This window comes from Mytilus californianus, unplaced genomic scaffold, assembly GCF_021869535.1.
Source record: "Mytilus californianus isolate M0D057914Y unplaced genomic scaffold, xbMytCali1.0.p SCAF_9, whole genome shotgun sequence".
Lineage (NCBI taxonomy): Eukaryota > Metazoa > Mollusca > Bivalvia > Mytilida > Mytilidae > Mytilus > Mytilus californianus.
Window position 1 is genome coordinate 96,629,729 of NW_026262745.1, and position 15,309 is coordinate 96,645,037.

Sequence of the window (15,309 nt, forward strand, 5' to 3'; positions counted from 1 at the left end):
TTGAGAGGTTTAAAATTATTCATCTTGTTTAACATTGTCTTGTTTTGTAGTTTTTTTCTGATACATGTAATAATAAGCTTGTTATGGGCTGGACTTGTTAAATTTTAAATTTATTGTTATTTTGTTGGTTTGAATTATTCAGTAAATAAAATACAATTGCAATTGTGAACTTTCCATTTCTATGTAGCACCTGCATACGGTATATATCTCCCAATTGATACGATATTCCCGGGCTTGTATTTCCCATCATGAATTCCTTAATAGAGGATTGCTGCTCACAAGGAAGCCATTAAACCAAGAGTTCCAAATGGTGAAGTTGAAATCATCCCTTCGTAAATTTTACGGACGCCATCACGAGTTGGTTGACCGTTATGGAATAACCGTTTCACAGATGATATCGGATATGTTCCTTATGTCGTAACTACAATACCCTTCCCTTTTCACGAATATGACCTACCGAATTAGGCTATTTACCGGATTTGTAATAACATAAGCAACACGTCGGGTGCCATATGTGGAGCAGGATCTGCTTACCCTTCACCTGTGATCACTGCCAGTTTTTGGTGGGGTTCGTGTTGCTTAGTCTTTAGTTTTCTATGTTGCAAATATTTCGAGCATGTTAAGGACGAAAAATAAAAAAAAATAGTTCAGTATTTAGGTTCTACAAAGTAGGTCAACTGGGATGAAGTATGGTAAATTGGAGTGCCACTAAAAAACGAGTGCATGCTCGATATCATCAGAAATGGGCCACATAAAGACTAAAAAAAGAGCTGTTATTAGGATTTTTAACCGATTAGACGTGGCTGCATATTCATCATGTGTCATCCTGGACAGTCAAAAGGACATCTATCTTAAGCATGCCTTTACTTCTGGATGAGATGAATTTATTTTCTAAATCCCAGTCAACTCTTGGGTTAATGTTAAGGATATACAAATTCCAAATGATAGTATTATATATACAGTATTTGAGTCTTTTTAAATTAAAAATATGTATCAAATCTAAAAAACGTAAAATAATATGTCTATGTGCTTGTTTATAAGTACAATAACAAATTTAGCCTTAGCTGGTGCATTGGTACATCGTTGATCTTTGACGTTAAATCCCCTTGGGTTTTGGGTGAAGAAACTTTACATGCTTTCAACAATATATGTCGATCATTCACAAGAATAAAATAGAATATGGAAATGAGGAATGTGTCAAAGAGACAACAATCCGACCAAAGAGTAAAAATAAAAACCAGCCAAAGGCCACCAATGGATCTTCATCACAGCGAGAAAATCCCACACCCGGAGGAGGACTAGAAAAAATGTGTACTGGTTGAGTGAAAATGTACGCGTCATACTAAAGTTCTAAACTTATAAATGAACTAAAACTAATAAAAATATACAAGACTAACAAAGCTAGGCCAGAGGCTTATGACTTGGGACAGGCGCAAAAATGCGGTGGGTTAAAACCGTATGTAGGGTTGAGGGAAAAAAAATTGTTCAGCGTAGCTCCTTTTTTACAAACAGTGCTTCCTTTACCTTAACTCGCTAAATTTTATAAGTTTTTGGGATGAACAAATAAAATGTATGAAACATTATGTTTCTTGTCATTTTTCCTCAAGTTATTCTAGGTCTGGCTGTAAGTTCTGTTGGTATTTTTACCCATAACCAGTGTCATTTGTGGATCTCCTGGCAAGCTGCTACATTGACATTGATATTGGATTGAGTTCGTAATTATAGTATTCTGCACTATATATAATCATGAAATGTATCAAAGTCATCTTGTCTTTTTACCAGGTACACGGAAGCAAAGATTTGTAGTTTGATTGTCTTCATTTAAGTAGAGAGGTTATCAAGACTGACCTGTGCATGTCTTTCGCTCTGAAAATTTTATCTAAAACAGGAAAAGGCATAAGGTCAAAAGCGTAATTCTGATAAATCAAATAATATATAAACTATCGAAAACCCCATACCATAGGATAGACCAACAATTCACAACGAAATGAATCTTCAATTAATTACTTAATTGATTGTCTCTGGCGTTTTAGTCAATCCTTTAAATAGCATTCAATGTAAGCATTTAGAATATGACTTTGGTTGTTGTATTAGTAGTATAGAAAAAAATGTTGACATTATATTCTTAGTATATTTTTCACAAAATAGATTTCTAAACTTGTTTGATCCTGCCAAATTTTTTATGTGCCTTCTCCCAAGTCAGGATCCGGTGGTTAAGTGGTTTTCTTTGGTTCATGTCTATCATATTTATTTTTCGTGAATTGGTTTTTTTTATGAATTAGACCGTAAGTTTGCTTATAATTGCTTACATCCTCTTCAATTGAAATTTGGGGGATAGGTGTTTCGATGGAGAGAGAGAGAGAGAGAGAGAGAGAGAGAGAGAGAGAGAGAGAGTTTGTTAAGTGTTATTTATTTCGCACATATATAGATTTATGTATTATGTCATTTTACCACTATTGAGGAATAAATGAGCTGCGTCGGATAAAATTCGACCTTATGCAAATATACATGTACATGTTTAAGACTTTGATTGATTTTCGAGCATGCAAAGGCGAAAAAAAAGATGAATGTCTTTATGCTTGTAGGGTTATTATGGCCATGATGACAACTCAATCTTTAAACAGTTACAGACATTACGTAGAGATTTTTCTCAACCCGAAATAGGTTAACAGATGTCTTGATATTCATTTGTATATAAAGGTGGATTTGTATCTTAAGCAGATAAGATGATAAATTACTTTTTCAATAATTGCGTCTGTGTCTTTTATTGAGGGGATGAACGAAAATTTGCAACCCACAACTAATTTGTATCCCACATCGCAAATATTAATAGCATGATAAATTTATATATTAGTTTAATTTCATTTTGTTCCATTGATTAATAAACATTTCATTCGTTCATTCATTATTTGGAAAAAAAAAAACATTAAAAAAGTCTGTCTTTTCAGAAGCAGATGTCGTGTCGGCTAAACGGTCCACGCCATGCAGTATTTTATTATTCTGGAGCTCACTATGTGACACGCACTGCAGAAATGATCATGGAAATGGTTACTGTGGGAGCTGTAAAGATGGTGTCTGTAAATGCTTTGACTGCTCAGTACGTAATCTTAATATAGTTTTGAATACATTTTGAAGCAAAATTACCTAGACTGTATTCACTGGTTTTTATAGAAAGGATCAAGTTTTTATTGTCCGTAGGTGATGAATAAATTAGAAAAGTTAAAACGTGTAACATATCGATGCAACACTATTTTGAATATGTATATCATATATGGGTATTTGATAACCAATAATATATTTGTAATTACATTCATAACACTGATACACTATTCTAACTGGTTTTTTTTTGCGTTATTTCATTTTTGAAAAGTTGACTTTGAAAAAATTAAAATTCAATTTGTGTATTGCTGTGTACGATCAATTTATTAAAGTTATGGTGAGATTATATCAATTTTCAATAACTTATGTGCTTTCTTATATTTGCAAGATTTCTAAGTATTACTTATATAAAACAGATATAATCATTTGTTTTTGAAAAAATGTTAACTACATGTATATCCTTAAAATTGAAAATAAATGCTGAAAATTGCATTTTGTTAATGCAATTTCATACGTTATATGATAAAAAAATGTATATCATCTTCGATACAAAAATAGTAGATGAAGAATTTTTGCCAAAGAGACAATTTTCCGCTGAAAACATAAGTACACGAATATAAACAACTCGGGTTATCATACGGTCTTGCAAATCCCATGCAGACCCGGACCCTAGTTACCTGTCTGTAGCTAAAGGAAGCCGACATTTTTAATTCTGGATTGTATTGACATGTTATTCTTGTTTGGCTAAGCGCATTGTTGTACATGTAAGCGGTACGATGAGCTATAAGTCCTTACATAATTCTTTACGTCATTTGTTCTCTAGTTGGGCTTTGTCTAATTGACCATCTTTTTCTCGCAGCATGAATTTAAAAAGGGGGTTAAGCATCAAGAAGTTTTTACATTAACATTTATGTAAAAGAAGAGAGTAACTTTTAAAAGTTGTTGTGGAAATGATAACATCATTAAACCATTTGAAACTGTTAACAAATGAGAAAATGTACCACTGGTATTTTTTTAACATTGCCGATATATGAATAAATTACCTGACAACTTCCTTCCTTAGCCTTGCCTATTATAAATTCAGATCATGCTTTCTTCTTTTTCTCGGGAGTGACAATTTTTTCAGCCTTTTTCAGAAACGACACGATTCGTGTTTTCGTGACGTCGTCTTTGCGTTTTTATTTTTATATGTACATATCATATTGCATTAATGTTGGAATACGACGTAAATTATAGATGCTTTATTTTTATTGTTGAAGCGAACACAGCGTTTTCATATCGAAACTCCCGTTTCGGATTATTTTGTCCGTTGAGTCTCACTGATAAAAACCCATCTTTTTATTCAAATTTTCGATTTTGTTTGGTAATTTGTTCAAGTGACACATATAAGTGTTGGTAGTATGTTTGGATGTTTGACAGTGATTTCTGTTCAGGACTGTCATTGAGGAGACACTAATTAAAATCAGTGCCGACCGTTCATAGATATTATTTTGCAATACGGGATTAAGTATTCACTCATATAATTGTATTCTGCATTTTTTACAGTCACTAGTACTCAACAGCCGAGTCTATGTCAGGGACCATCCTTGATGAAAGAAGTGGTCCATTCTTCTGGACCGTATTTGTACCCCTGTAGTATTGAATATAGCTTAATTTGTGCTGGTGAGTATAGTATATATGTATGAAATATACTTGCTTTGTTAAAATACAGCAATCAAAACAATGTATCTAAGGGAGTAACCATTTAACCTCAAGGAAGCCATTGTGCAGATTTTTTCGACCAAATCACGAACATATTTTTTTTTATTTTTCGGCTATATCAATCAAATTATTTTTTTTCAAAATTTTACACTATATGTTATGGGGAAAATCTGGATCTAGAATATAGTTTTTTGTCGTCTGTTTATTTCTTAACTCTTTGGCGGGTGAGCAGGTATAAGATTTGTGTAATCAACTCCTCCACAGTTTTCAAGCCAGTTCTCCGAAACTTCTCAGGAGGATTGTACAAATGTCGAAGTTTTGCAGCTGATATTCTTTATCTATTTTTCTTTTTATTCACTGTTTATATTTTAACATCCAATTTTCCCTATTGTCAGTTTGTTTGTCTATGTTTGAATATTCTATTTGTTGGCCATTTATAATGTGCGTTTTGTCCATTTTTCTTTAACCTGTAAACCCCATCCAGATCCTCATACGATGAAAGTTACAATTTTTGTTAAAAAGTGTAAAAACAAGATTCATACTATATTTGAGTTATAATTTGCTTGCTTCTGAAATAAAACATTGCATGCTCATCTGCTCATAAATAAAACACAGAAGTCATCTTATGCATGGGAAAGAATATGAGATATGAAACAAAATTAAAAGCATACCCAATACGTTCTGTTTCTGTTATTTTCCACCTGAAAAAGTATAAAATATTTGCCATTAGGAATTAGACAAGCACCAAGCAATCAATCAAGCAATGTAATTGTCCACAATTATAGTTGATAACACTATTGGAAGAGGAATTGAAACAAACACTTTCACTTTTCAGGCATTTTAAAAGTAATGTGGAGAAACAGTGGAAAACATGAATCAAATCCTAACTTACCTGGTACATTTGGGGACCAGAAAAGAAGGACCCAGAGGGTAAATATGGATTGTTCTAGTTCTTGACGTGGATTATTCATGGCGATCTTCGTTCTTGTTGCGTCAGTCATATCAATGATTACATTCTTTGTTTTAGTCAGATCAACAACGTTTGTTGACACTGCAATAAAAATAGAACACATTTCTAAAGTGGCCATCCACGTGATAACATCTGTGGCCGTCATCTTGGCCTTTCATCGCATGCAGAGTCTCAAATTTAACTATGATCAGAAGTTAGATCTCGAAGAAACACTTATTTTAGTGTCTTTGGGTGGAGTTTATATGTTCGGGTTTTTCAGTATTGTAGCATCAGCTTTTGACGATCACGAATCGAATGGGTTAGTTAATTTATCATGTGTTCTTGGCATGTTGCAAGCCACAATACAAACGGTATTTCTTCTCCACGCATTGCGGAAGTCAGCACGTAGGAGGGAACAGGAACGGGTTAAACCTGGGCGGGAATTTGTAACGTTTCTGCTCATGTGCAATATTGCATTGTGGGCAGTCAACACTTTTGAAGGACAGCGAAATGAGGCAAACCCAATACAGCTTCACTTCTATAGTTCTGTTGCATGGAACATTTTCAATCATTTTTCTCTACCATTGCAAATATTCCTCTGCTTTCAATCACCTGTTTGCTTATCAAACATTTGGAAGAAAGCATGGAATAGGAGAAATCATAAAAATAAAAAAAAAATTTGTGGACTTAACGGTGTTTTCTTGTGGACTTTAGCGGAGGTCATTTTGTGGACTTTAGCGGAAAGTTTGTGGACTTCAGCGGCGCTATGGGCTTTAGCGGAAATTTATTGTGGACTTTAGCGGTGTTATGGGCTTTAGATAAAGTGTGGACTTTAACGGTGAAACAGAGCGTCTTTGATGACCTGACGACACTGTTTTCAACTGTTTTAGATGGAGGACGATATTTTAGTCCTTTTTCAAAAGTTTTTAAACTTTCTGTCCTGGACGATATCGAGGTCCCCCGTAATAACATGGCCATATGGATCATATCTAAACTTCGACGATTCACAGTTTCAATTTAAAGGAGTATTATTTTCTACATTGACGTCTGATGTTACCGACGTAAATTAAGAATTAAACTTCTGCTGTTTTTTTTTTGTGTACATGTACGAAATAATAGGTGGTTAAATAGGAAGATATAAAGTTTTGAACGGTAGAGTCATTAAATATACTCGATAAGTTGATAAAATCAATACCTCTGTGAATATATACAACTTTTAGATAGTGCCGCAAAAAGCTGTATTTATACGCGAATATTTACGCGAATATTCATAGAGTAGGCTGAAAAAAGAGATGGTGTCACACTCCTTGAAAATATCATGTAATTTACTAATAGGTATTCGACCTAGTGTACATAATAATTGATGCCTACCATTGTATTTAAATGTAGATAGATTACCAAGTGTATATTTTATAACATGTTTATTTCGTTGATTTCGATTGATACGTTTGCCATGAAACCTATTATTTCGTTGTCTTTTATCCATAGGCTGACAGCAACAACTGTTAATATGCATCAATATATCCTTGAGGATATATATACAGTCTGCTATATCAAATTTAAATTAGATCATTGACGACTTAGTTTTCTGAGTTTTTTAAGGAAGCCGTATCCTTAACATACTTGTACTGCCGTTAAAGGTTGGTTCTTGAATTTACCAATAATTATGCATAAAAAGGACAACAGAACACCCTACTCATCCAAAACAAAAACAAAAACAAAAATAGAACTGATACAGACAAAGCTCTTTTGCCTATTTATGCCGTATGTCGTAAAAGTGACATTCTGAAGCTACCAACAGCTAACTATAAAAACTCGTGTTATATAGAGGCAATCTAATTAAGATATAGAAACTGGACTACATAACAGCTGACTTCTGACTAACATTTCAACCATTCATTTCAAATAAATGAAGCAAATTCATACAAAGTATCATTCTATGTGATAACGAAATATAATGAGTGACCAAAGAAAGTAGCAGGAAAGATCAAATAGTTTTTTTTTTATAAAGATGGCAAAATATGTTGGCAACAACATAACGGCTAACCAAAACCATCCAAGTGTCATTAAAATAAAACTGTCTCACAAAAACTAGAATTTTGAAACATTTCAAATGAATTAGAAGACAAGAAACCTAAAAAATTAAACATCGAACAGGCAACAAGAATACATGGCTTTTCAGTAAAAATCTTAAAACTAGCACAATACGTGATCGCAAAACCAATAACTGAATTGATTAACCAAACCATAAACTAATACTTTTCCTGTCCATCTAAAACATGTACAATGTGTACCATTGCACAAAAAGAACAATGTATTTAGTACTTGAGGAAGGCAACTATAGACCCGTAAGTATGCATCCTGTTAGTTCAAACATTTGCGACGACAATCTACAACCAGCTAGTTGAATACTAGTACTTAAATACGAAAAAAGTAAAATCACAAAAATACTGAAATCCGAGGAAAATTCAAAACGGAAAGTCACTAATCAAATGGCAAAATCAAAAGCACAAACACATCAAACGAATGGATACCAACTGTCATATTCATTATTTGGTACAGTCATAAGTGGATTAAACCTGGTTTTATAGCTAGCTTATCCTCTCACTAATATCTCACTTGTGTCGCATCAAATTTCATTATATTGACAACAAAAAGACATATAAGGTAAAAATGTCAATAACGAACTTTCACCCATGCCATATGCGTTTCAAACCAAATATGAATGTTTAGCATCTCTACTCAGAATCATTGAAGACTAAGAAATGACAATCGATCAAAAAACTATAATGGGTACTTCCGAGGCGTTGAGTGTCTTCTTCACAATATTTTGCTGCTTAAGCTGGAAGCTGATGACCTTTAAACTTCTTCTCTTAAACTGATGAACATACTCAAAGGGTATTACACTGGTGAATTGAACGGCTGTTCTACCCCATAATGTAAAAGGTTATATAATTACTACACTAATAAAAACCTGTGTTATGGGAAACCAAAAAATTCAAAATGTATTAAAATTTATAGGAAAAGAAATCAAGCATGAATAGACAAATATATAATATGAAATATTTATTGCTGATTTTCGACTGTTTTATCACACAAGACGACACTGATTTATATCTTATTTTCCGGAACAAGAAAAACATTTACAAACACCATCTTTACAGCTTCCACATGAGTTGCAAGAGACCAAATGACATAGAAATGAACAACCACAGGTCATCGTACAGCCTTCAACAATGAGCATAACATGATTGTCTGTAAAACAAATCTTAATGAACAATTTAAAGAAAAAATGGCCCTAGACTAAGATCTGCTAAACAAGAATGCACACCCTGAAATGTCTGGTTGGTTTTATTTATCAATGAATTACTTTTGAAACTCTGTTATCATGGTTACATAAAGATTTTAATACAAGTATCATATTAACTTAACATTATCAATGTTCTAAGAAAATGAGGTCAGGGTAAGATAAACTATGTCAGACAGACGAAAGAGAGAGAACGGAAACGAAAAATTCAGCAATTTTTCCATTTTTAAAGGGGCATAACTCATTACAGTACAAGTGACACCAATAAAATTCAAACTAGATCTGTATTTTATGGTAATAAGCATTGTGTATAAGTTTCAAAACATTTGGTTGTGGCTAACTTAAGTAAGAGAACGGAAACAAAAAAGTCAGCAATTTTTCCATTTGTAAAAGTGTATAACTCTAGAACGGACGTACTTACGAACAAGAGTACAACTTAATGCCCCCTTCGCTACGGTGGGGGATACAAATTCTACGTGTGCTATCTGAGGAAATATATACCAACGATCTATCTTAAACTGTGCAAGACTTTGTCAATGTTTGTATGGTATATGATGGAAAAGGACAGCTTGTCTATCAATTTTTTTTTTAAATAACCTAACTGAATTATTATTTGTATAAGGCAGAGTTATCGCATCTTTATAGTTCTCAAAACATATTCTCCTTGTGGGCCTTGAGGAAAATTTGCTGGTCCTAACTAGTATATACTGTTTTGATTCTCCTCAAAATCTTAGGACCACCATGTGCAAAGTTCATTCATGGAATTTTGCTCAATTTTATCAATTGTTATATTTACACATGTGTATGCCCCTGTCGTGGCGGAGAGGGCATTTAGGTTTACCATTGTACGTCCAAAAGTTGGTTTCTGTTCTCTTACTTTAGTTTGCCTCAAACCAAATGTTATGAAACTTAATCACATTGCTTATTACCACAAAACACAGACCAAGTTTGAATTTTGGTGGTGTCACTTTAACCGTTCTAGAGTTATGCTCTTTTACAAATAGAAGTACTGCTGTATTTTCATTTCCGTTCTCTAACTTTAGTTTGTCTTTACCAAATGTTATTTAAATTATACACAATGCTTAAAACCACCAAATACAGATCAAGTTTGAATTTTGGTGGTGTCACTTTTACTGTTCTAGAGCCATGACTCGTTACAAAGGGAAAAGGTTGCTGAATTTTTCGTTTCTTTTTTCTTTCTTTATTTTGCCTCAACCAAATGTTATGAAACTTTTACACAATACTAATGACCACAAAACTTACATCAAGTACACATTTGGTTAGTGTCACTTTTACCGTTCTTCAGTTATGTCCGTTTATAACTTTTATGATATGCAAGCGGGAGCATCATCTGTGTTCAATGGACACATTCCGCATTTATTTCAAGCTCTTTTGCACAAGTTAGATTCATTATATATTAGAATAGAAAGAACGGTTCTGTAGTTCTTCTTCAATTTCAATTTTGACACAGTTAAATCAACAAAGTGACAAATAAATGTTTGCATAAAGGTTTCGATACATGTCGAACTACATGGGAGGTAAATAGTAACAGCCATTATGTGTACATAACCTGACTCTGCGCAATAGTATACTAGTCAACAAAAGAAACGATACAAGGCAATGTATTAAATTTTCCATATATATGAAATTGGAACACTGTACCAAACTTAATAACTGTCCCATTGGTCTAATTTTTACAGAGTGTTATTTCTTATCAAAACCACTGATTTAAGACAAAAGACCGATTTTTTGTTTTTTTATTTTTGTTATTTAAAAAATAGTCTTTTTTGCCAAAAAAATGATAATCAATATTAGAACTTAAAATTTTGAACTTAAACATGGTCTGCTTAAAATTTTGATTGCCGTCCGTCCTTGTGTCCATCTGGCTGTCCGTGTGTCTGTCTGTCTGTCTGTCCGGTCCTTGCTGCGCTCTCACATATACAAATCTTGTCAGAGTTTTACGAAACTAATAATTTAGGTTAATATAAGCAACATCTCAAACAAGTTATATATTGGTGGCCAATCGACTTTTTTAAGAGTTATTACCCTTAAAAATATTAAATTTATGGAAAGTGGCCTCCTTAGCGCTCTCGAGGGTACAAGTTGTTTATTTTTCATTTTATGTATATTTCTGATAGAACGGACGTAGTTTTTTAGTTCACCGTTCCATCACTTGGCGTTCGTCGTCGTCCGTCCGGTGTTAACTATTTCAAACATCTCCTCTGAATCCATTGAACCAATTCCAGCCAAAGTTAAGGTGAATGATCCTTAGGATATCTAGAATAAAGTTTGTGTTTTATTTTCTATTTTGTCAAAAAACATGGCCGTCATGGCTAAAAATAGAATATAGGGGTAAAATGCATTTTTTGGCTTATATCTCAAACACTAAAGCATTAAGAGCATATCTGATGTAGGTAAACATGTTCATTAGGTCAAGTTCTATCAGCCCTAAAATTTTCAGATGAATCTAACAACCCATTGTTGGATTCCTGCCACTAAATTGGTAATTATAAGGAAATTTTGCAGTTTTTGGTTATTATCTTGAATATTATTAATGACAAAGATAAACTGTAAACAGCAAAAAAGTTAAGCAAAGTAAGATCTTCAAATAAGTTTAATGACCAAAATTGTCAATTGACCCCTTAAGGAGTTATTGCCCTTTAAAGAATTTTTTCACAATTTGTTCATCTAGTTTGCTTTCTTCAAAAATCTTTTCCTGAAACTACTGATTCAGAATCAATTTCAGCCAAACTTGTGAGTATTTAGTATAAATTTTGTATTTTATTTCCTTGTAATTCAAGAAACATAGCCACTATGGCTAAAATGGAACATAGGGGTAAAATGCATTTTTTTGCTTTTGAAGAAAATATGACAGATATAAAGAACATTTAAATGGAATTTTTAAGCCACTCATTGATATATATTGAAAAGCATAAATAATCATTGATGAAAGATTTAACCAAAAAATTACAGGTGATTGATTCAGGCTCTTGAGAGCCTCTTGTTTAGAGTTAAAATTTAAAGACAGTCTGAGAGTAAGTGTTTTTGACATAGACTGAAATAAAACTTGGACAGAGGCTAATTTTCAAGACCATGAAATAGCATCTAAAATTTTCAATTTGCACAAAACAAGTGTATTTCATGTATTTAGGGACGCAGCAATCCTTCATTCAGTCATCAGCCTTTCGGCTGTTTTCTGTTGTTTGGTTGGATTGTTGTCTCTTTGACACATTCCCCATTTCTGAAAACAATCTAGTATCTAAAAATGGGGAAGGAGGTACTATCATTGCCCTAACCCTTTGAAGAAATTTCATGCTTCAATGCTCAAAATGTTCAGAATTTAACATGTTTAATACCATCTTTCTTTTAATTTTTGATAAATTTTAAAATCTTGAAAAAAAATGATTTTGTTTCAAAAAAAAGGGGGGGGGGGGGGCACCATGCCCAGAGAGAAAAGTTTCATTCTCTACCAACATATCTCTATCAATAATATATTCTCATTTATAATTACTGAATTTGTGTCAGAAATGAACATATAAATGGAATGATTTAGCTTTTTATGTTCAAAATGTTTGATTATTCATCTGTTTGGCAATCTGAATTTTGGTGAAAATTGACAATTTTTGACTAAAATTATTTTTTTAAAGAAAAAAAAAACAAACGACTTTCTTTTTATTTTATGAATATATAGAATGTTGTCTTTCAAAATTTGTCAATGAAATGTCATGGTATTAATGGTCTTGGGAGATAAACAGATTTAAAACTTTGAAGTTTTTGAAATTTTTCATTTTCGAATTTTAACACATTTTTAAATGGTTGCTATGGAAACAAACTATTTGGTAAATTCAAAATTTTAACGTTTTTGAATAGTTTGGGGTTTTGTTTATTAACAATGTAAAAACCCTAATTTTTTTATTGATTAACTTAATTTCTATGGGATTTTAAATTCCCTTATTTTAAATTTTCAAAAGGGTCTTTTTTCACATATTCAGGCAAAATGTTGTTTTGATGGTTACCATGGCAACGGGCAATAAACAGGGAAAATAAAGACAGAATTTTACTTATCTATCAAAGTTCTTATGATACAGGGCCAACAAAATTACTTCTGTGACATGTCATGAATCACCCTCTGCATGATTTTTACAAAGACAGGTACTTAAATTATTGTGCTATAGTGTGTTATTGATATGTTGGGCATTTGACCACATAATTGTAAATTGAGAACTATTTATCTAGTTCGGCACGTATTGGTAATAACCATGTAAATTTTATGGATTATTTTATTAGAGGTGGATGACACGCTTGTTGTATGTGGGATATAGGGGGTTGGGAAGTTGGGATGAAGGTTATATGGATATAAGGGATACAGAGGTAAGACACATGGGAAGGTAGGGGGTAAACAATGAATGTGGAAAAAGCGAAAAGTAGGGGCAAATTACAAAAACATGAAAAAGCTAAATTTGGGGAATGAACATCCCATTTCACTCCTCTTATTAATAAATATAAAAAAGAAGATGTGGTATGATTGCAAATGAGACAACTCTCCACAAGAGACCAAATGACACAGAAATTAACAACTATCGGTCACCGTACGGCCTTCAACAATGAGCAAAGCCCATACCGCATAGTCAGCTATAAAAGACCCCGAAATGACAAATGTAAAACAATTCAAACGAGAAAACTAACAGCCTAATTTATGTACAAAAATGAACGAAAAAACAAATATATAACACATCAACAAACGATAACCACTGAATTACAGGTTTCTGACTTGGGACAGGCACATACATACAGAATGTGACGGGGTTAAACATGTTAGCGGGGTCCCAATCCTCCCCTTACCTGGGACAGTGGTGTAACAATACAACATAAGAACAAACTATAAAAATCAGTTGAAAAAGGTTTCACTCCTCATATTGATACAAGCATAAATACATCTAACAAAAACACAGAGTGGACGTGGCCCCCTTCCCTTGTATTACTTGATTTATTTCACTTGACTGGGCGGAGTTTACCCCGTTCGCTCATTATAGACCAGTCCATCATATGACAGGTGAAGTTACCAGTTATGGTCAATGATCCGGTTACAATATGTAAACACTATATATGTATTCGCATAATAAATAATGAGACACAGCCGTTGATTTTCTTATAAAGCAAAGTTAAACTTTAAAAAACATGTAAAATTCTCACATTTTGGAATTTGTGGATATGAAAGTAAAACTATGACGACATCACTTGCAAAATATGCATATAACGTTTCAGTTTGAAATACCTTTTTCCTTTCTTATATTTAGAATGATATTATTTTTGGTGGAAGGAAAAAAATGGGGTCTAAATGTTTTATTATTTTATATCTTTTTTTTTATAAATCACGTGAAAAATAAATCTCACAATCACAAAAGTTTCAAACAGAACAATACAATAAATACAATAAATACAATACTATAAAATAATCTGCAATAGCACATATAAAATGAATGCTATATTTTAAACTAATTTGTTCATCAAATATCGTACACTCAGTTCTTCTGTATATCTGTGTGGTGACACTGATAGGTGATTAGAAATCAGCAATAATGATTATAACGGCAATCATCCTTATAACACACATCTTCGAATAGACTGTCCTTATGCAAATTGAAACGTAAACTCCGCCCAATCAGTTGAAATAACATTGGTAATATATCCCAACAACAAAAAGACATTAATTACTGATCTGAGAGTACTCGCAATTTCTGACAGCTAGTTCAAAGCCACTTGCAACTAATAAAAAAAAATTCATGCATCTAAGACTAAATTGTCAATCAGTACACATCCAACATACAATGAATTTAGTGTAAAGACGTCACAAATTGATTTCTTTAAACAAAGAAATGCAATACGTGAACCTTTATAGCTGTTTTTATTGGAATTTGAGATATGTTCATGGTTATTTAAACAATGGCTTGATATTGATCATTATTAAGATCCCTAAACCTGCTCTGCAAGGTTTTTATGATGCTTAAAGTAGTAAGCGTTGGCAGTTTTAAGTTGTGTGATTTGTGCTCTTAAAGGTTTTAGATGACAAACCTCTTTTGTTAAAAACAATTACCCTTTTAAACCTTTGACTCACTTTGAAGATATTGCTGATTTTTTCTCAATGTTCCAAAATATATGATTTAGAATAACCTTTACACACTCGTCCCTTTTTATTTTGATGTTTTCATATATTTTAATTTGTGGGTCATGAAAAAAGGCCTGCAAGTTTATT

General features: G+C 32.8%; 1 pseudogene; it reads left to right on the plus strand.

The window, feature by feature from the left end:
- The first annotated feature begins 4,086 nt into the window (after positions 1-4,086).
- Positions 4,087-15,309, plus strand: part of LOC127714067 (proton channel OtopLc-like) — a 112,972-nt pseudogene continuing 101,749 nt past the window's right edge.